This window comes from Rutidosis leptorrhynchoides, chromosome 3 (assembly GCF_046630445.1).
Source record: "Rutidosis leptorrhynchoides isolate AG116_Rl617_1_P2 chromosome 3, CSIRO_AGI_Rlap_v1, whole genome shotgun sequence".
Classification (NCBI taxonomy): domain Eukaryota; kingdom Viridiplantae; phylum Streptophyta; class Magnoliopsida; order Asterales; family Asteraceae; genus Rutidosis; species Rutidosis leptorrhynchoides.
Window position 1 is genome coordinate 274,400,048 of NC_092335.1, and position 12,282 is coordinate 274,412,329.

Sequence of the window (12,282 nt, forward strand, 5' to 3'; positions counted from 1 at the left end):
AACCATTTTAAATAAGTGATCCTTTTATGTTCTAAATAACCGTTTATCAATGTCCTTTTGCCACTTTTAATTTAACCAATTAGATTGTCGTTTTGCATGTCGTTTAATAATGTCTAATTTAACCAATTAAATTGTCATTTTGCTTGTTGTTAAGTTGTGATTTACTTGTAGCAACCAAACATACAAACACAATAAACAATCATGCATGCAAAACAAATATGTCCACAATTAAGCCAATTTGGTAGACATCTGTTTAGCCGAAAACAAATGCCACCAGTTAAGGGGTTATAACACAAAGTAGGAAATTTTAAATCTCCCACTTAATCTTGCATCCAAATGCTTCTTCTTGTATTCTTCCAAGTCTTCATCTTGTATCTTGATCTTATTACAAAATATATCCTAATACATTTTGTCTAGAAAATGAAATACAACCTAATCTATTTTACATACCAAATATAAAATAAATTACATAACCAAATGAATAAATATTAAAAACTAAATGAATGAATTAATATTACATACCAAATGAATGAATTAAATCAACCAAACACTCAACCATCCAAACACAAGGTCAAGGCTTGATTGTGAGCTTTAACATACAACAAAATATGAAGAAAAAAAAAAGAACCCAAAACCCATTTTTGGGGCTCCTAATTTTCGGCCAAAACTTCAAACCACCCAAACCCATTAATTTTTGCATTCTACTTTCATGCATGTACATAAAATGCAAAATGTATAGCGGGTTTAATAACCATCTCGAAGCATATTTCAACAACTTCGGCTCTAGATACCATTGTTGGGATTTAACAAGTTCATAATATACTTAAAACCATTTAAGAATTAAGATAGCGAAAGCATGTAAATTACCATTTTGTGACTTGTTAATCTTTAACCAATTAAAGTTAAATCCCAAGTAGGATCAAGCTGTGAAATATACTTACAAACTACAAGCAAGTAAATAGTTTATACCTACTCCAAGCTTGTTGGTGTATGATGAAGATGATGATGATGAATGGAGCCTCAAATAGATGAAACCTCAAGTAGTTATACCCCAAGCTAACCACCAACACTTTGTACTTTGGTTAGGATTTAATTAACACTTGAATTAAACTTGCAAAACCAAATTTTGAACTCTCCTTTTGCTCCTAAACACCACGGCCAGACAGCAAGTTTTGGAAGGTTTTTGTGTAGTTTTTTTTTTTTATGTATTTTTACATGTATGAGTCAAAAATTACTTGGTTGAAGAGTTTGGTCTTGCACTTAAGGAAGTGTGTATGTTGGAAGTAACAAAAGTGAGCATGGGTTGTCTCCTTGGAGTCCCAAAACCTCTACCCATGTGATGTTTTATAAGATGTAGTAATATTTATAAAACTTGTAATAAAACACCATGTCTTTATTTAGTTACTTGCATTTTTATAAACCAATTTATAAAACATAACACAACATAATTATTTAAACCTATAAATAATTAAATCCTTAATATATATAAATTATCTAAATAATTTATCTCAAGTGATTATATTTTAGAAAACCCATTTTCTAAAATCCAAGTGTCGCTTATTTATTTAACGATCCAATTGTTAAGATAAATACATATAAAGTGTCGGTAAGCTTGTTATTGGGTATGACCCGACTTGGATCATAACATATTAGCCACATTGATTTAATATGTCTCTCGGGCATACGAAATACTTTCATACTGAAGAACCGTTTATATTCCACCACATTAGCAGTAAACTTACCAGCAACTTCATTGATCTTGGACTTTTCGAAAAATCAATACATTCAGTGAAACCCTATCATTTACTCATTTACATCTTATAACGAGAATTACTATACCAATTACCAGGAATTAGCAAACAATATTTTGAAATCTCGCAGCATGTCTACATCAACAGATATATGTACTCATATAACATTTATCTCTTAGAATCATGATCTTCCATTCTGAAATTCTGAAAAGCGCCCAGTCTACGAATCAATGCTCTGAATGTTGAAAATGCTGATGAAGCAGTAAAAACTGTAAATGACCTTATGTAACGACCCTACTTTTTTTCGTTATCTTTTGCCGTTAATTATTTAACGACCGTCAACTATTATTCGTGCCACGTCATTTCTATAACCTATATTATTATTTTTGTAATAATATATATATTTATTTATTATGAGTTATGTGAATATTTGTATTCATATTTTAAGTTACACGTCTCTACGTGTCGCGGATTTCTATCCGGCGAATCTTTTCGGTTTTCAAACCAACGGTCGAGCTTTTGGGATTTTTAAGTCCTAATTATTTTAAATATGATATTTTAATGTCATATGATTATATATAGTGTTTATATATATTTTTCATCGCGTATTTGTTATCTCTCCGAATTTTCAATCGCGTAGTCGTGTTTTCGCGTTTCGGGTTTCGTTCGGGCGTTCGGGCCACTAGGATTTTATCATTTATCAAATTGGGCCACTATGGGGCCTACCCCATTCAGTTTTTGGCCGAAAATGGGAGGGGGTATAGCCTCCTTGTTTTTCATTTTTGAGATTTCACTTTCATTTACATGTTATCACATAATCTAGCCTTTATAATTTTTCTCCCATCTCCTCCCTTCCTCCTTTTTGGCCGTCACCCACACATCCACCATCATCATCATTTCAACATCAAATCAAGCTTGGAATTTGGGGCTTTTAGCATCAACGGATTGCTCTCGTTCTTCTCTACGCGTCTATATTAATCAATTCTTGATTAGGGTATAAACCCTAACCCTAGATTTTCAATTTTTCTTATATTTTCTGTATTTTGATGTTATATGGATAGTATGATGCTTATATGTTATTGTAATGTTGATTGTATGCGTAGAAATGCTCGATTACATATGTTTTCGGTTTGATTAATTTGGGACAGCAGCATATTCGTTCATTTCTGATTATGTAACTGATATAAAAGTGAAATTAAAGTGTTTAGATGAGTTCCTCTCATCAAGATATTAATTTTAGACTCCGGATTCATGTCGTTTCGATTCCCGGAGCTTAAGATATGCTTAAATTGGTGTTTTGTAAGATTAAATCATGAAAACGAATTGGTTCAGTTATGGTCCGACTTTGTGGTCATTTTTAGAGTCCTTAGGGTGTACTAGTGTGTTAGTATTGATGATGGGATGAACTTTCATGTTCGGGTCATCGAAATCCGAGCCACGGATCACCCGTTATGACTAAAACACGTTTTTGAGCTGATTAAAGGTCCAAACTGATTAAGAGCTGTAAGTCACGACTTGGTGACTGTTCTTGGGATGTTCTTGAGCACACTAGTGTGTCGGGTGGGTTGGTTAGGCAAAGATATATATAAGGCTCGCCGAAAACTGATTCCCGGGGCCCAAGTTATGACCCGATGAACTTTTAATTAAAACTTATGGTTATTAAATATGACTTATGATAAAAATAATGATTTTCATTATTAATAAATTACTTATGATATAAAAAGTAATTAATTTAATTTAAGACTTATGATATATTTATTATATCATTTATTAATTACTTATGATTTAATTAAACTTATGATTAATAATACTTTTATTATTAATGGGAAAATACTTATGATAAGTATTAAACTTATATTATGAGATTATTATTATTAGACTTATAATAAGGATTAATTAATTATTTAATTATTATAAGGCTTAGTTATTATTTAATTATAATTTAATTATTAAATACTTATGACTTAATAATTATAATTAGAAACTTATGATATGATTAATAATTCATTATTAATTAATAATACTTACGAGGTGATTTAAAATCTATTATTAATTAATAATACTTATATTATGATTAATATTTAATTAATTAATTAAATACTTATGTTATATTAATTATATCATTTAAACTTATGTTAACTTTAATAAATCATTTTAATTTAATTAAACTTATGTTATGACATAATTGTTCATATTTAACTTTAATAAACATTATAACTTATGTTATTATTATAACTTACACTTTTAAAATTAATGTTGACTACGTTGGACTAAGTTGACTTTTGAGTTGACTTTCGGTTGACTTTGACTTTTAGTTGACTTCTGTTGACTTTCTAAATAAGGAAACTTTCCTAACTTAAAACTTTCTAAAAATAGAAACTTTCTAATTTTGGAAACTTTCCAAAAATAGAAACTTTCCTAAAATAGAAACTTTCCTAAAATAGAAACTTTCCTAAAATAGAAACTTTCCAAAAATGGAAACCTCCTAAAAATAGAAACTTTCTATAAATAGAAAGTATGTGTCCGTACGCTGTTCCGATCAAACCGATGCATGTTGAGTGTTGTTCTATGTCTACTTGCAACATGTACAATAGTTATCATACTAAGACTTGACCTAAGTTAGTTATTTATATCGACCTGCTTTATTTATAGGTCGGCGTTGTGATCATTCCTGATCACTATACTTCCTTTGCTGTTCGTATATTTGTGTGGTTACTTCTTTTGCTATTAAGGTGAGTTATAGTCCCATTTTTCTATTTTAACTCTTTTGGGATGAGAATACATGCAATTTATTTTATATTTTGGACACAAGTGGAAGTTGATTTAAATTATTCATTGTGAGTTGAACAAAAATATTCCCTAGTCTGGTAACTGTAATCACTAGTTTCTACTGGTGAACGCGAATCCTACGGATAGATCTATCGGGTTTGACAACCCCATTTCGAGCTAGTCGCGCTAGCAATTTATAATCGGAATGTTTAGTACTTCGTATTTTATTGTAGATACACTTGTTCGGTGTATATTATTTATTGTGTTTGGCAAGGGTAAATAAAGGGTTAAGTGGTTACCAGGTGGCTCACGGAAAATGGAATAATGTTTTATTATATGTTTTCTAGCATATAATTTTATGGTCCAAAAAAGGAGATTTTATGTTTCAAACATAAATTTTTATTGTTTAAATTAAATATTGTTTGCAATATTAAACCTATAATTCACTCAACATTTTTATTGATAGTTACTCGCATATTTTATTCTCAGGTTCATGATTGATTGCTTCCGCTGTGCTTAGAGGGTCTGCATATTTATGATGGCAGCTTTTGTTAAACATTAACTTGCATTCTATTTTGATACATTTAATAGTGGATATTGTTGACATTGTTTTGGTCAACTTTTGGTTAAAATATTTAAGTATAGTTTTTTTTTTTTTTAAACTTATATATTTTGGTAGGTTTCCTTTATAGGAAATCATTTTTAAATAAAGAATGCAAGGTTGTTTTATTAAATTCATATAGAGTTTCGATCAAGCTGTGGGACCAAGATAACGATGGTCATCAAGTGTACTTTGACGGGTCCTTAAACCTTAACAGTCGAAAGTTTGATGATAAAGAAAATTATGTTGGCAAAGCTCAGAAGAGTTGAAATTGGAAAACGGATTTAGCAAACTATGGAAGAGACCAAGGACAAATACAAGAACCAAACTCTATATTTAAAGAATCCTGATGATTCTGTTTCTGATGAAATCTTTAGCGAATACCTTACTCCTTAATCGCTCTAAATCATCGTGAATGAATTTCTTCATCACAATTTGATTCTAAAATTCTAAGATATCATCATATCTTTTATTATAAATATCCTCGATATTTTTGAAGATAATTTCATAACTATTCTGATCCGATATTAATTACCTCTCCGTATTATCTGTGTTACATCATAAAAGAAACTATTTTAGTTTCTAAATTCTGAAACCTTCGAGTTTAAAATATGAATGTTTTTGAAGTAGTGTTGGGAACTGAAGCATGAGTTAGTATAATATAATGACACTTGATCAACGTGATTATATTACAGTAAGTCATGCTGAGTTTTTAATGAAACGTGATGATTCACAGACCATAATGTCATCACGTGCCATGTTACACGACTCTTACATTCTATCTAATCTCTAAACATATCAAGAACATATTTTCTTGATAGTCCTATCTTTTCCCTTGAATTCCGGAGTTCAACCATGACTAGTCAAAAGTTATGATGAAACATGTCTTTCTCATTTCACTATTTAGTGATAGCTTCATTCGTACTATTCGAGTAATCGAATTATTTTATCCGTATTACTCATTGATGATAAAACTCTAATTTTCAGCTTGTATGCGTCATGAAATCATACTTATGGTCAACCATGACCATCTCAATCAAATTTTGGGACGAAATTTCTATAACGGGTAGGTACTGTGAAGACCCAAAAATTTACAACCAAATTTAAACTTGATCTATATATGATTCCGACACGATAAGTAAAGTCTGTAATGTTAAAGTCTCAAAAACTTTGAATTGTGTTCATGTATTCATTTACCCTTTGACTACTCCCGACGATTCACGAACAATTACTTGTAAATAGATACGTATATATTTAAATATATATAAATAATAAATTTGAAATATATTATAATTAACTACGTAAAATAAAACAATAAATAATAATTATTAATTAAAACATATATATATATATATATATATATATATATATATATATATATACACGACTAAGGTATATTGAATATATAAATATAGTTCCGAATTTATTTAGTAAACACTCGTTTATCATTCGATGGTTATTTAAATAAGTTAAGTTCAAACTTAGATGATTTTAAAATAAACGGTGATCCGAAAATGAGTAATATAAATTTTAGGCTTATTAAAAATATATTTGTTGAATTTTAAAATTTTTTATTTTTTTAACTTGGGGTTGGGAGTGAATAATTAATGTAATTTTTATTTAATAATTAATGATCGAATTTTATACTATAATGACCAAAATAAATAAATATAGTTAATTTAAAAATATGGAATTTTTCTTAACACTTTTATCCGCCCCTGTTTTGCACGATACACAGCCCGTGAAAACTGTCGGTATGAGAAGACAAATCATCGATGGCTAAACTGTTGGCTACTGTACTTGAATTATGATTCATTGAAATCTATTATATTATATTTAAAGTGATACAGTGTTTTTATACTTTATATATAATATATATGATTATATGCATACAATCATCATAAAAAAAAAAAAATGCCAACTGCACTTGTTTCTGTTTCTAATTACCTTCGACAACCATTTCAATCCACCACCACTTTGCCAGTCCATCATATAAGTCAGTCAACTCCTGAACTACCTATCCTACTTATACGATCAACAACAACCTACTGGAGATCCTAAATTGTAGTTAGACTTGTTGTAACCTGTTGTACGCATATGTAATATATATTCTGTGTAAACTCATTCAATTAAAATTAGCTTCTTCATTCATAAACTCTCATACACTTCACACACCTTCATGAAAACCTTGAACCACCCATATTGTCACCATATAACAACCACAAAGAACCATCTACACACGCCACCATTACTATCGTGAATAACCACCACATCGAACACCACCTTTACCTTCACTATGACCACCATAACCGCCAGCTTATCACCCTCTTTTACCACCTTGAAGCTACAACTTGTATTGTGGCTTTTTGTCTGAACCAAACCATCACTTTCTAATTCAAAACCATTGAATCTATATTGTTTCCTTTTCTTCATTCGAAGCCACTCAGGGAATCAATCTAGGAACTTGCAGAAACCATTGGGAAAACTACGGAACATTGCCATATTCATAGGAGTGGCTGCGTGTGGTATTTAATCCTATAGCTGGACTTTCGACTGCCTAAAACGTGACTCAACTTGCACCTGTGAACTCAGTGACCCAACCCGTGTTTGGAAACACCAATACAACTTGATTAATTCAATTGCCTTTCTATTTCAACTCGAATCAAAACCAAAACCTCGATGTATTAGTTGTTGCTATACTCCTGTCCGAACAACCACACCAACAGCCACTAGTTCGATGTTTCTCCTATTTTTTTTAATTATTTTTTTTAACCAAAGACCACCGAGTAACCATACACCACTTAGAACTACCACAATCTTCATCGTTTCATCTCTCTTATCTATCTCTCGCTCTACAAAACCTGACGAGAAGAATCTCTGGTTTGTTAGTTGTTTTCCGTTTCCATATTGAACGAACAACTCAAACCCAGAACCTAGGAACCCTCATTCGAGAACCTGCAAATATTATATGTAGAAGACGATGAATAGTATATATGAATAATGAAGATGATCGATTTGATAATGATGCTATGCAAGTCGATGATGATGAAGATAGTTTAGTTTAATGATGATGATTATACTGTCTCGATTTGTTTCTGATTCATGAACGGCTCCTGTGAATCGAAATAATCGAGGGTTATAATTTTTTTTATTAAGAAGAAATAGGCCGTAAGATTTGGACTGGAATTTTTTTTTGTGTTGGGCCGAGAGCTTTTAATTATTGATTGGGCCGAAAACTGTTATCTTTTGTTAGGCTAAGAATATAAGAATAATAATGATTATTATCTGATCGAAGTAAGGAAGGAGAAGAAAAAGAATAGATTGTAATATGAGATATATATATATATATATATATATATATATATATATATATATATATATATATATATATATATATATATATATATATATATATATATATATATATATATATATATATATATATATATATATATATATATTAGTCGAACAATAAACCAGAGAAGCATGGATGGATCGATGGTTTAGGGGTGTTTGCATGTAGCGGGAGGTCTTAGGTTCGAATCCGGGCAGGAGCATTATTTTTTAGGCCTATTTCTTGAGGTAGTAGCTTATTGTTATTAGTATTATTATTATTATTATTATTATTATTATTATTATTATTATTATTATTATTATTATTAGTATTATTATTATTATTATTATTATTATTATTATTATTATTATTATTATTATTATTATTATTATTATTATTATTATTATTATTATTATTATTATTATTATTATTATTATTGTTGTTGTTGTTGTTATACTAATTATAGTTACTATTATAATTATTATTATTATTAATATAATTAAGTATTAGTAAGTATTATCATTATTGTTAGTATTATTATTATTAAAGTATTATGGATATTAGGGTTATTACTATGATTATTATTATTACTATTAATTATTGTCATTATTACAAGTATTATTATTATTATTATTATTATTATTATTATTATTATTATTATTATTATTATTATTATTATTATTATTATTATATTTAAGTATGAGTGTTATAATTATTATTAGTATTATTATCAACGTTATTATTATCATAATCATAATATTAAGTTTTATAACCATTATTATTATTATTATTATTATTATTATTATTATTATTATTATTATTATTATCATTATTATTATTATTATTATTATTATTATTATTATTATTATTATTATTATTATTATTATTATTATTATTATTATTATTATTATTATTATTATTATTATTATTATTATTATTATTATTATTATTATTATTATTATTATTCATCGTATACGTATTATTACTATTATTATGATTATTAATATTATTATTATTATTATGAAAATGATACAAAATTATTAATATTTTCACTAATATTAGTATTAGTATCATTCTTATAATTATTAGTATTATTATTATTATTAACATAAGAATCCTTATTAACAACATCATTATTATTAAAATATGGTACTTCTGCTAAAAATATCTTTTAGTAAAAATTACTATTATTACTATCATTATTACAATTATACCAATATTACTTATTACTATACTTTATCAATACAATGTTATTAATTAAAACTATATTAATATAATAAGTATAAACTATATAAAATATATGAATTAAATATATTAAATTTAACTATGTAACATATAATATAAACAAGTATATTAATAATAATAATATATAAATTATTCGACCACGATTAAATGTTTTAATATACACAATTGTTATAGGTTCGTGAATCCAAGGCCAACCCTGCATTGTTCAGTTTCTTCGTATGAATATTTTTACTACAAAATATTGGATCGTAAGTTTCATTTGCTCCATTTTTAAATGCTTTTGCAATATATATTTTTGGGACTGAGAATACATGCGCTGCTTTATAAATGTTTGACGAAATAGACACAAGTACTTAAAACTACATTCTATGGCTGGATTATTAAACCGAATATGCCCCTTTTAGTCTGGTAATCTAAGAATTAGGGAACAGATACCCTAATTGACGCGAATCCTAAAGATAGATCTATTGGGCCCAATAAGCCCCATCCAAAGTACCGGATGCTTTAGTACTTCGAATTTATCATCTCCGAAGGGAGTCCCGAAATGATGAGGATATTCTATATGCATCTTGTTAAGGTCGGTTGCCAGGTGTTAACCATATGAATGATTTTTATCTCTATGCAGTTTGCAAAATGCCTGATACGAGAATGATGTTTATGAAAAAATGAAATCTTGTGGTTTATTAAAATATTGGAAATGATTGTTTATGATAAACTAATGAACTCACCAACCTTTTAGTTGACACTTGAAAGAATGTTTATTCTCAGGTATGAAAGAAATCTTCCGCTGTGTATTTACTCATTTTAGAGATATTATTTGGAGTCATTCATAACATATTTCAAAGGACGTTGCATTTGAGTCGTTGAGTTCATCAAGATTATTATTAAGTCAATTATAATTGGATATATTATGAAATGGTATGCACGCCGTCAACTTTCGATGAAATGAAAGTTTGTCTTTTAAAAACGAATGCAATGTTTGTAAAATGTATCATATAGAGGTCAAGTACCTCACGATGTAATCATATATTATTGTATTCGTTCTTATGGATTAGGATGAGTCTTTACAGGTTCATGTTTCACCATGTGTCAATTGACCCACCCATGCCTGGCATTGCAAAAAAAAAGGCCCATATGTTCCCATGACCACCATTGATGCTATACCTGCAACTGAAGACACTCCAGCTACTAAAGCTAGGGAGGTTGTCCTTCCTCTTTCTAGATGGGAGGATGAAGACAGACGTTGTGTTGGACTTGATCCTAAGATCAAATCTACGATAGCTATAACTTTACCTAATCACATGTGTTTAAATTGATTAAGAAAAAAACATCTGTTAAAGAAATTTTAGACTACCTTGATGTTACATATGACGGGAAAGTTGAGGTTGGGCAAAACAAAATCATTGCTTTAAAAAGAGAATATGAATTATTCTTTGCCTACAAAAATGAGACTTTGAAACAAACCTTTATCACATTTAACTCTATAGTAGTTGGCCTAGATAGTTTAAAAATCAAATACACATATTTTGAGCAGGTCAAAAAATTCATTGGCTCATTACCTGTCAAATGGAAACCTGTCACTGACACTCTAAGGACAACCCATAATTTGAACAATTTTGACATGTCATCTCTGTATGGTTTGGAACCATGAGAAGGAAGAATCAAAACTTGAATTAAATCTAAAAGAAAATTTTAAGTCTTCCCCTACCACCTCAAAATCTATTAAGACATGTGATACTGCTCTAGTTGCTGCTACTAAAAAGAAGGCACAAAAGCCTTACTGGTTCAAAAGTTGTTAGCAGAAGAAGAGGCAGCAGAGGATGATGAGGTAAGTGTGACTGAGTCATAGGAAATAAGTGATGGTGATGTTGTGGAAGAATTTGCTAAGGGAATGGCTTTACTGGCTAGGAGTTTCAAGAAATTCAACCGTAGTAGGACCAGTAATCCATACAAAGTCATCAAGAAACCCAGTGCTAGGTATTCAAGCAAGTCAGTAGCGGGCCGCAAAATTGAATGTTATAATTATGGGAAGGTAGGACACTTTGCATATGAGTGCATGTCCATAAAACCTTCCACACATGCAAATTCATTCTCAAATGCTGACAAGTACAAAAACAAGTACAAAACTATGAAGGCCCAAATGAAGGAAAACGCAAAGGTTGAAAAGAAGGATAAGAAGCCAGAGAAAGTGTTAATTGCTGAATATCATTATTGGGATGAAACCAATTCATCATCTTCATATTCAGACATTGAATATGATGAAAAGTGCACTGGTTACTCATCTGGTAAGAAGCTGTGTTTGATGGCTAGAGAAATAGATAAGGAAGTTGATGAGGAAGACAATGGTAGTACATTTCTAGCTGATATTAGGGAAGCTGACCAAAGAAGGGACTCACTACAATGAAAATCTGAATAGTTGTATAAGGTTGAAAACTTTCGAACCTATACTGATGATAAAAAAGCTGAAATGTTTGACTATCTTAGAACCGTTTTCTGCAGATGCAACAAATGTGAAGAGGTTTTTAGAAATGAAATTATATCTTTGAATGAAAAACTTAAAAAAAACTAATGAAATTAAGACC